At 41.2% G+C, this 12,176-nt stretch overlaps 1 long non-coding RNA gene across 1 annotated transcript; it reads right to left on the bottom strand.

Annotated features, from left to right (window-relative positions):
• Positions 1–10,460: 10,460 nt before the first annotated feature.
• LOC130367065 (uncharacterized) lies at positions 10,461–11,626 on the bottom strand. Its single transcript, XR_008892066.1, has 3 exons — positions 11,420–11,626; positions 11,165–11,319; positions 10,461–10,597 (listed from the first exon to the last, which is right to left on the bottom strand). It is a non-coding gene; the product is annotated as an uncharacterized LOC130367065 (long non-coding RNA).
• Between the last annotated feature and the right edge of the window lie 550 nt (positions 11,627–12,176).

Below are 12,176 nucleotides of genomic sequence, written 5' to 3'. Positions count from 1 at the left end.
CACGTCCTGGCACTTCTCTGACATACTTAGTGTGTTTATGAGGGTATTACAATACGCTACACTACTCTTTAAACAGTATTTGTCTAGAACAGCAGCAGGTGATTACTTATGGCTGTCCTTTCACAGTATGAAGGCCCTTTACAGATTAACAGGTACAAGATGGTACACTACTTGGATGTACGTATGCGGTATGCACTGATGAGTGCAGTAATATGCACAACTATACGCAGAAAAAACTCTGTATTTTTGTAAAACACCAGCCAGTGAATACTATTGTTTGGACTTTGATGGTATGGAGCACCTTGACAGATTACCAGGTACTAAATGGTACAATTCTTGGATGTACCTATGGGGTATGCACTGATGAGGGCAGTAATATGCGCAACTATACGCAGAAAAAATTAGTTTTTTTTTAAAACACCAGCAGGTGATTACTTTTGCCAGGAGTCAGGACTTTCCCTGTATCTAGACTTGTTACAGATACAGAATAGTTGACTGCCTTGATGTAGGCATGTGTTATGCATGTATAAGGACAGACAAATGCACTACAGTCCGCTGAAAAAGAAAGTATTTGTGAACAGCAGCAGGACCCAACAGTGCAGCACCACAATACAAAAATACAGTGATTAAACCCTAAATTGCACTCTGTCACACAATTCTGAGCAGCAGATGATTTCTGGAGCAAAAAAAAATACTGAATTGCGCTGAAAAATGAGGTGGTAAGATGGTTGATAAAGTTCAGGCAGCTTGGAGATCTGTATGAGGCAGCTGACAGCCATCTGCTCCTCTCTGCAGCAATGCTCAATAACGTGAATAGGAGGTTTGGCTATCAATGATCCTTCTCAGTGTAACAGCACAGCACTCTGCACTCCTGTCTTTCCCCAATGCTGATGTGACTAGCAGTTGCAGTGTAACGCTGTGGTATAAGCTAGTCAGACACACACACTCCCGTTCTCTCTATCTCTGAGTGCATAGACAAAATGAAGAGAGGAAAGATGGCTGCCAATTATATAGGGCTTTGACATCACAGGGGTCAATGAATGCTGATAGGCTGCATCACACATGTGATTCAGGGTCATCCCTCCTACCTTCATTCCTGCCGCTTTTTCCCTCCCTCCCATAATCCCCTGCCCAATGTACTCACACATGGATCCGACATTTTAGGTCTCCAATGGCCTGGAACGCTGTAAAATGAAGTTTAATGAAGCTATTCGCTTGATTGTATCACGGTGATATTTGCATTCGTTGCAAATCCAATTTTTCATGAAATTCGTAACGAATTTGGGTTCGTCAACTTCGATTCGCTCATCTCTACTTGCCACCTTCGTCAAATCATGGTATCGTTGATGGGTTCCTGGAAGAGGATTCTGTACGGTCCCGCTTTGAAGACTCTTCTGTGGAGCTCATTTTCAGCACTATACTCCCTCCTGGAGGCTTGATATGTAGCAGATACGGCTGTCCAGTGCACACACGTTGGTAGATCGGCAGCCAAAGGAACTCCTTTTTAAATCTGCCACTCTGAGAAGGTCCCATGGATGCGGCATCTGATGTCACTTCCAGCACCCACATTGGCCTATCTCCTCCCAGCTGTCACTTCCTGATCTGGATCAGAGAGACTCAGCCCCGCCTCCAAGATGACCACAGCCAACGGAGCTCCCGACTCCGCCGGAGCTCCGGACCCCTTCAGTGCCCTACAGAAGCGGACGAGCACCGAAGCCCACCTCAGGAGAATGGCCGGGACCACAGGCAGATCACAGCAGCAGGGACAGAGGGGCAGAGGGTGCTGGAGGCAGGTGGCAATATGGGAGCTAACTGCTGCTTGGGGTGCTGCTAGAATTACCCTCCCAAACATGGCGTAATAGAAGCCCTGAATATCCCAAAACTAAGGGATAAAATCTGCCTCTCAGGACCTTCGTCCACCAACATCCACAGCCTCCCAAAAGACATGGACTACTCCAGGCTTCCTAGGGACAGCAAACCACTAAGGCGTAGGAGGGATGTACTTCCTTTTGTACTCTAGGTTTCCTGTCCCCAGGAGAGGAGTCCATCTTGTTGAAGGTGCTGTTGTGACTAGGTGACAAATGCAAAAAAAAGTTTAACTAAAAATGCTTTAAACCCTAATACATCTTATTGCTTGCATTTTGCATTTCTTCCCCTATCACTGCTTGCAACCTTCTCCTCCTGCATTTGATTGACTGCAAAATACTGAGCACTTAAAGGGGTACTCCACTGGGAAACATTTTTCTGTTAATCAACTGGTGCCTGAAAGGTAAACATATTTTTAAATGTCTTCTATTAAAAATCTTAATTCTTCCAGTACTTAACAGCCGCTGTATGATACACGAGAAGTTATTTTCTTTTTACCACAGTGCTCTCTGCTGACCCCTTTGTACATTGTGGGAACTGTTCATTTTAGGAGTAGGAGCAAATCTATCCTGCTCTGGAAAGTGAGGTGTCAGCAGAGAGCAGTGTGGTCAGACAGAAAGGAAATTCAAAAAGAAAAGAACTTCCTGTGGATCATACAGCAGCTGATAAGTACTGGAAGGATTAAGATTAAGGATTAAGTAATTTACAAATCTGTTTAACTTATTGGCACCATTTGATTTAAAAAAGAAATGTTTTCTAGAGGAGTACCCCATAAAAACATATTCCCTATCCACATTATAGGGAATAAGTGTGTGATTACGGGGGGCCTGACCGCTGGGACTCCCCGCATTCACCTGCCCTGGTTCTCCCCATGCACTTAGCGGGCATTGCTCCATGCATGGGGCTGTGTCAACCACCCCACAAAACGGGGGTTGACATGTCCCCTCCATACATATAAATGGGAGAGGCGGTGTACAGTGCTCGTGTATTTCCAGCTTTTCCATAGAGATGCATGGAGGGGACGTGTTGACCACCACTACGTGTGGTGATTGATACAGCTCCATGCATGGAGTGGTGCCCGCTCAGTGCATGGGGAGAGCCAGTGCATCTAAAAGGAGATCACAGGGGACCCCCCTGCGATCAGTCACCTATCCCCTATCCTGTTAATAGGGGATATGTTTTTAAGTGCCGCAGTTTACATATCTAGATGTATGAGTAGGAGGGGGATTTGAACCGTACTTAGTAGTGTTGCTCGCGAATATTCGCAATTCGAATATTATTCGCGAATATCGCATATTCGCGAATTCGCGAATTTCGCGAATATAGCACTATATATTCGTAATTACGAATATTAGTTTTTTTTGTTTTTTTTTTCTTCACAGTACACATCACAGTGATCACCCCTCTCTGCTTCCAGCTTGTGTGGTGTAAAGAAGGCTCTAATACTACTGTGCGAGACTGGCGAGCGAAAATTCGCATATGCGAATTTTTGCGTATGCTAATTTTGTATATGCTAATTTTCATATATGTTAATTTTCGCATACGCGAATTTTTGCATTTGCGAAAGTAAAACGAGGATATACCGAATATTCGAATATTCGCGAATATATGACGAATATTCGTCCATATATTCGCGAATATTCGCGAATTCGAATATGGCCTATGCCGCTCAACACTAGTACTTAGCCCTTACTGTGTAAAACTGACAGGTTCCTTTAATAAGTCTGTGACTACTGTTGGTATTACTGGTGTTTTACCTTCTCTGACTGTAAGAATTTCATTGTAAAGCACATTATTCTGTTAGCTAACTAGAATTTTTATAAGTGGTAATCGTCGTGTCTTGACCTTAAAAATTAAGTCTGTAACATTTCAGAAATACAGTGTTTTGTCAGTGGGCTCTACATGTTCTGAGTTGCTTGGATGAGCAAAGTGCCTGTTGGGATTATCATTTTGTGTGTATGTCTAAGAAAAGCCTGTCCGTGTAGGAAGGTACAGTCTACTGCACTTTAATACAGAGTTGAAAAAACTATTATTAATTTATAGTGATATAGGGATAGCAATATCAACATTATTTATTATATTTTATTTTTTAAGATGTTTACCATGCTGTTAAAATAACATGTCAACTTTATTCAATTTGTTGGCGAGCTCACTTTATAGTGGTGAGTGTCCGCTACTATCAGTAGCCGGACACTCACTGCTAAGAACAGAGTGCAGTGATCAATGTCAATCACGGCGTCTTAAGCATAAAAGCATAGATGTCATCTAGTTCAGGGGGCTTATTGCACTTCTGCCATGATGACCTAAAATTGCAGAGAAGGTTTCCCTCACCTGCCTCTGACTAAGCCAGACTGTAACAGCAGAACGCCGATCACACTGTATAATGCTATACTTAAAGGGGTATTTCGGGCAAAGACATCTTATCCCCTATCCAAAGGATAGGGGATAAAATGCCTGATCGCGGGGGACCCCCCCCCCTCCTGGGACACTTATAAATTGAGTATCGTTTTAATGCCAAATGATCTACAGAATGTCATATATATATATATATATATATATCAACTGGCTCCGGAAAAATTATATTCTATTAAAAAATCTTAATCCTTCAAATAGTTATTAGCTTCTGAAGTTGAGTTGTTGTTTTCTGTCTAACTGCTCTCTGATAACTCACGTCCCGGGAGCTGTGCGGTTCCTATGGGGATATTCTCCCATCATGCACAGCTCCTGGGACGTGACATCATCATTGAGCAGTTAGACAGAAAACTTCAGAAGCTAATAACTATTGGAAGGATTAAGATTTTGCAATAGAAGTAATTTACAAATCTGTTTAACTTTCCGGAGCCAGTTAATATATATATATATATATATATATATATATATATATATATATATATATATATATATATATATATATAAAGGTTTTGCCTGGAATACCCCTTTAAGTTTTCCAGTTATAACAAATATAGCAGTTTGGATCAATATGTATGGAATAACATGGAATGGCTACACCAAGAGTTTCTCAGCATGACATTACAATCTCAGTGAATTTCTACGCGATACAATCCCATGTACTTTGCGGACTGGGATGAGTACCGCAGGGTGTGATGCCTCCAGCATCTTTATGTGCTGTAAAGTGAGTCGAATTACACAGACACTCCATCTAGTGGCTGACTTTGCTTTTCAGTGTTTTGTCCCTCTGCTGCTTCCATCCCTTCTCAGTGAAGTGAGGCATTCTGGGAAAGAGAACTGTGCTAAGAAGGGAAAGACTTCATCCTCCATTGTCCCATGTGGCAGCATCGCTGGTAATCTTATGGACTTGCCCGACAGATTTTCTCAGCCACAGCTGCTTCCAGCTACACAGACTCTTATGTCTTAAGTTGTAACCAGCAGACCAGCTCTCCTCATGTCATCCATTTTATGACGTGTTATGTTTCAGCTGTCTTGTATTATGCTGATATGTTAGTTGTATATGAACATGTGTTCATTCATGTTATCTGCTCTATTGTTTTCTAGTTTCACCGTGGCTTATTTCCTATGATTCAATAAAAACAGACTTCACCATACAGTCTTGGCTATTGAAGAATAGGGCGGTTTATCTGCATGTCAGACTGCACACTCACCATGGGGTAACGTGTAGTGAGGACAGAATAAAGGGGTTAAAGGCAATACATGATAATAGAGTCAACAATGATGTTCTAAGCTGAACATAGGAAAGGTGACAAGACAAGGGAAGAGAGTGGGAGCACAGGTAGACATGATAGTAAATGGATAATAATTGGAGGCAGAAATTATCGTAGATAAGCATCCAAGGGGGCCTTCAGGTAATTCAGGAGGGGTTGGTGGTGGGGTGAATGATGGATCGAGTTGAGAGGCATAGTAGACAGAAGTAACACAAGAACCCCAGAGAGTAGCAAACTGATTGTGTCCTATTGGACCAGATGATCATTTCTTTAAACATAAAGATTTGGTTGACCTTGTTCCGTCATTCTACAAGGGATGGGGGAGAGGTCTGACATCAGTTCAAGAGTATTAAAGCTTTAGTTGTAGCGATCAGATGAACCGCCAGATTATTCTTAGGAGGAAAATAGACTGAGAATAACAGGTTTAGGACAATGATGCTCATTGAAAGCTCAATAGGTTGCTGAGCATCTGTATTTTTCCAAATATGCAAATAAAAGGTGATATTGGGCTGGAGTGGGTAGGAGCAGCTTTGCTCAAAATGCTGGAGACAAGTTGCTCAGGTAAAATGCATTTTTATCAGCATCATCCGCACTAATTGCCTGTATATTCAGGTTAGGGTGGGTGACGCTGCTGTCAGTTTCCCTTTAAAATCTATCCTATTGCTTTCTGTTGCCATTGACTTCTGTGTTACAAAAACAGGATCCATCTGGGTTCTGTTCTTATGCAGACAAGAAGAAAGGAACCGGCATCCTTTTTTTTATTCCAGTTGCATCCTGTTTTAATGGTAAATATTGGCTCAGGAATTAGCAAGTATTGCCATGGAAAAATATCAATTGCAGAAAAAGACTGCATGTGTAGTAGTAACACCCAGAAGTGAAGTTGATCAGAATCAAAACAGAAGATGCAGGGGTGAACTGCAACTTAAAGGGGTTATCTAGGAATAGAAAAACAGAGCTAATTTCTTCCAAAAACAGTTCCACATCTGTCTTAATGTTATGTGTAGTATTAAAACTTGGCTCCATCCACTAATAGAACTAAGCAACAATACCACTTGCAACCTGAGGACAGGTGTGGTGCTGTTTTGGAAGAAATCAGCTCTGTTTTTCAAATTTTGGATAAACTCTTTAAAAGAGTTCTTTAATCAAAAATGTAACTGCTGCTAGCTAGAGCTATAAAACAAATTGTACACTATACTCACCATGCCTACTCTCCAACTGTGTGATCTGCCCTGGTCCTTGTATTTACATACCCTTTTGTTGTTCTGTCCCACCTGTCGTGATGACATTCGGATCCCCCTGCTGCCAGTCACTGAGGCTGTAGTGTGTTTTGAACATCAAGAGATCCAGGACAGAGTGTCGCCAGGATATGTAAACACAAGGAACATGGTGGATCAGAGCAAATGTGCTGGAGTGGGTAAGGTGAGCACAGTATAGTTTTTTTTTTAGTTTTTACATTAAATTGGAGAACCCCTTTAATTCTACAAATGCATCATGCACTGGAGCCTTGCAGTTTAACGAACACAAATGTTGGTTGTAATGAAGTTCAAAGAAGGTTTAAACAGTAGCTTGTGGATGGCAGATATTTCTTAGTAGTTCTTTTTGTTCCAATTCCCACTGCCCTGATAAGATTGCTATACTTTTGGTTTTCAACACCCCATCCCAGTTATGGAAAAGCCCTTTGCTCTATTCATCTTGGAAGTCTCCCTCATGGCACCCTGTCCCAGCCCAGAAATCAATACCACCTCAGTCTCCCTAGAAGGTCCTCAGGGGCACCCTGCCACTACCATGGGATAGTAGATGGGATAACTTGTTTTCTAGATTACTACTACATAAACAACCAAGAAAAGGGAGCTATTTGAAAAAATACACAATAAATCTTTATTGAAGAAAATTTACACATTCAAAGCAGTGTATGAATAAAAGCATTTTAAAACAGGAGGAATAGACGACAAAGAGGCGGCAAAACCTGGGACAAAACACTTGTCAAGCAGTGATGGATATAATTCATAAGAGTACCATGTAAACAGAAAGATGTATAGCAGCTGAAAATGTAAATGTGCAAAATGGCAGGAAATCTGGACAACATAGGTCCTAAAGTGCAGGTGCAACTCACAGATCACCACAATAAGCACAAAAGTAGTGAAGCTGAACAAACATCAAACTATTACATACCAAATGATATAGAGAAGTACTGCAAGTCCCAGGATGCCGCCAACCCTACACGTGTTTCGGTCCGCTGACCTTCATCTGGGGGTGACGACATCCAAGCAACTATGGGTATTTATATGGTGTATGACCAATCACAGAGCAAATGTACGGATTACTAACCTCTAACACCTGTATAGAGCGATCCGCTCTGCGCCCTCACCGGCGGCCACATCCCGGAAGCCCGCGTCATGTGACGCCCATGCAACAAAGTCACATGAGCGGCACATAGAGACGCGAGATCCGGGAGTACGGCGGCCGGGGAGGGACAGAGCAGGACGCGTTCACAAGGGAAAAAGTATACCGAGGACCCCTAGTGGGTAAATCAAGGTATCGCACCCAGTGCTAACAATAAAGTGACTAAGTGTTCCAGAATTAAACCAAGATGGGATAAAGAGATGCAGCATAATTAGGATGGTAATTAATATAAAAGGGCAGCATAATAAATATGAAACAATATATGTGTATATATATATATATATATAGGCATAAAGAAAATCTTTCACACATATGTAAAATATACAAAATTCACATTAATAAGAAAATATATATAAAAAAAATTATATATACACATGTATATATACACATATACATAAAAATTAAATAAATGGATATAAAGTGTGATGATATGAAGGGAAATAATAAAATTGTATGTGATATAAATAGCAATTAATGTGATGATGATGTAAGTAGATAAAAAAATTATATAAAAAAATATATATATGTGTGAAGAAGTGAGGAGAATGTGTATTTGGGGGTAAAGCTATGTGATATAAAATATAACCATACATGAATAAAAAAATATAATATTAATGAGTAAATATTAGATGAAAAGATATATATAAAATCATATTGACACATTGATGTACAGTAATTGTTGGGCGACCACCGCTTATCGCATGGATGTAGTGCACATACAAACATGCGCGGAGGTCAACCAACAACATAATAAAGTGACAAAAAAACGTGCTAAAAAGCGTGAAAAAACTTAAAAAGTGCAGCACATGTGAAGTGACAAATATATTGTGAAAAAGTATATATATATTAACTTGCTCCAATGAACATTTCAAGAGCCCCTATGCCGCTCCATCCCAAGAGGAATAAACAAAGTCAATATGTCTAATGGTTGGCTAGACGTATATCTAGGGTTCCAAGGAGTACGATTCCATATTCAGAAACACTCTAATGAGAAGAAAACATAGCTCTGTGACATAATCTGGAAAAACATAAGAAAGAAAAAGACAATTATTAAAACCAAATAAAATTGAACAGAACCTGTCCATACAGTAAAGATTAAAACCACTAGTTACAAGGAAACCATCTAAGAGGGGGGTCAGTCAGAGAAAAAAAAATCTCCATCCTAATCACAAGAAGGGAGCAAAGCTAAGAACTTCATTTAAACCACATGGTTGAGTCGTGTTGAGGCGCCAGATCCACCGTCTCTCACATTGGGCCAGTCTTTTCCCAATATCCCCACCACGCATACCTAGGTCTATGTGGTCGATTCTACGGATCTTTAATAAAGAAGGGTCACAGTTGTGCATTTGCTTAAAATGTTTCGCTATCGGTTTCAGATCTTCTAAGGCCTCTGTTGCCCGTGCCAGATTGATGTCCTGCACATGCTCCCTTACACGGATTTTCATGGCCCGAGTGGTAAGTCCCACATATATCTTGGTACAAGGGCAAGTTGCATAATAGATAACTGCTTTTGTTGAGCAGGCGATGAAGTGTCGAATAGAGAATTGTCTTGAGCCTGAAGAATCTTAAAAAACAGAAGTTCGCTCAATGTTTGGACAGGCCACACACCGTCCACATGGTACACACCCTAACGGCTGATTCACTATCCCAAATGGATGTGATGGTATAGGGATATATTAACTTTTAACCAACATATCTCTGAGATTCTGTGCTCTACGTGCCGTTATTGCTGGTCTGTCTGTCACATACTGTTTTAAAATGTGTTCAACCGTCAGTATGGGCCAAAACTTCTCCGTACATTTGATGCCACTGTACATTAAATTTAGTGACAAAACGTACCTGCTCATTAGTAGGTAGTGGTTGTTTAGGTCGTAGAAGTTGGGATCTTTGTTGAACTTTAGCATGATTGTAGGCCTTCTTGATATTCCGATTGCTATATCCTCTGTCCTTAAAGCGTTGTCTTAAATCATCTGCCTGCTGATGGAATGTCGATTCAGTGGAACAGATTCTCCTAGCCCGAAGATATTGCCCGTAAGGTACTGCTTTTATCATGTGTGGAGGATGTGCCGATGAAACATGTAAGTAAGAATTTACCAATGTCTCTTTGCGAAATAAGTTGGTCTGTAGATGTCCAGTAGAGTCACGCTCTATGAGTACATCAAGAAATTGTACACGGTTAGCATCGTGGCTGTATGTCACCCGGATGTTCCTTGAGTTTTGGTTCAAAAATGAAATAAACTGAGTTAACTGAAAAGAATCGCCCTGCCAGATCATGAGGACGTCATCGATGTAACGCGCCCAAAATAGGACACGATCCATCGAGACGTCCCCATGATCCGCCAGGAACAGGTCCCTCTCCAAAGCCCCAAGGAACAGATTAGCATATGACGGCGCACAGGCCGCCCCCATGGCTGTCCCCTGGAGCTGAAGGAAGAGAGACCCGTTAAACGTAAAAAAAATTGTGAGTTAAAGTGAATTCTAACAAATGCAAAATGAATCTCACCATGATTTCCAGGAAAAATTGTGCTGCTGTAATGCCGTCTGTATGTCGAATATTGGTATACAATGACTCAATGTCCAAAGTGACCAATAGGGTATCCGGTTCTAGATGGATTCCCTCGATCCTTTGTAGTAGTTCAGTGGTGTCTCTGATGAAGGAAGGTAGGCATTCAACGAGTGGTTTAAGCTTACAGTCAATAAACTTCGCCACATTTTCAGTGAGACTGGAATTCCCAGAAATTATAGGCCTACCTGGGGGGCGTGTCGGATTTTTGTACCTGATTTAGGTAACAAATATAACATGGGTATCATACGGTGTGTAACTTTTAACGCATCAGCCATTTCCTTAGAGATTGTACCAGCTGTTTTTGCCGCATCCAAAATATGGTGCAGACTAGATTGAAAAGAAAACAAGGGATTATAGGTCAGTTTCTTGTAACAAGTTTGATCTCTCAGCTGACGGTATGCCTCAGCCTCATAAATTTTTTTGGGCCACACCATTATATTGCCCCCTTGTCTGCGGGTTTATACACAATGTCAGGTAGGCTACAAAGACGTCTAAGTGACTCTTGCTGTTGATGTGTTAGATTATCATTACAAATAGTTTTGGGCAATTTTTGAAATTCATTTTTTACTAATTTTACAAATAGTTCAACAGGTGGGCATACAGATAATGGGGGGAATTTTTGGGATCGTTTTTTAATACTCTGAGGTACCTGCTGTTCTAGGGGTGTGTCCTGTTCCAGTAACAGTTCATCCAAAATGCGAAGTGCTGCCCTTTCTTCTGCTGTTGAGAATTCCTCCAATTCCCTTCTGTGAAACCACTTTTTAAAAATCAGTGACCGTGCAAATAAATGTAGGTCCTTTACTGCTGTAAAGAGATCAAAGTTGTCGGAAGGTAAAAAGGTTAAACCTTTGGCAAGAACTGACAGATCAACTTCAGAAAATTGAAAGCTAGATAGATTGATTACCTTGAGATTAGCGTCTCCAGGAGTTAGTCCAGCTTGTGATTCTGTTTTTCGTTTTACTGAGGTTTGAGGAATTTCATTTTTCCTTTTCAGTTGACGATTGCGATGGTTAAATCAACCATGCCCAGAGCTGCTCTCACTTGCTGAAGACATTGAAGAGATAGAGCTAGATCTAGAACGAGATCTCGGGCCCCCTCGATTATTGTCTGGTTGTGGGCAGGGCCATCTGTTTTTTTATATATATTTTCTTATTAATGGAAATTTTGTATATTTTACATATATGTGAAAGATTTTCTTTATGCCTATATATACACATATATTGTTTCATATTTATTATGCTGCCCTTTTATATTAATTACCATCCTAATTATGCTGCATCTCTTTATCCCATCTTGGTTTAATTCTGGAACACTTAGTCACTTTATTGTTAGTACTGGGTGCGATACCTTGATTTACCCACTAGGGGTCCTCGGTATACTTTTTCCCTTGTGAACGCGTCCTGCTCTGTTCCTCCCCGGCCGCCGTACTCCCGGATCTCGCTTCTCTATGTGCCGCTCATGTGACTTTGTTGCATGGGCGTCACATGATGCGGGCTTCCGGGATGCGGCCACTGGTGATGGCGCAGAGCGGATCGCTCTATACAGGTGTTAGAGGTTAGTAATCCATACATTTGCTCTGTGATTGGTCATACACCATATAAATACCCATAGTTGCTTGGATGCCGTCACCCCCGGATGAAGGTCAGCGGACCGAAACACGT

This window comes from Hyla sarda, chromosome 4, assembly GCF_029499605.1.
Source record: "Hyla sarda isolate aHylSar1 chromosome 4, aHylSar1.hap1, whole genome shotgun sequence".
Classification (NCBI taxonomy): domain Eukaryota; kingdom Metazoa; phylum Chordata; class Amphibia; order Anura; family Hylidae; genus Hyla; species Hyla sarda.
This window is presented reverse-complemented; position numbering and strand designations above follow the sequence as displayed.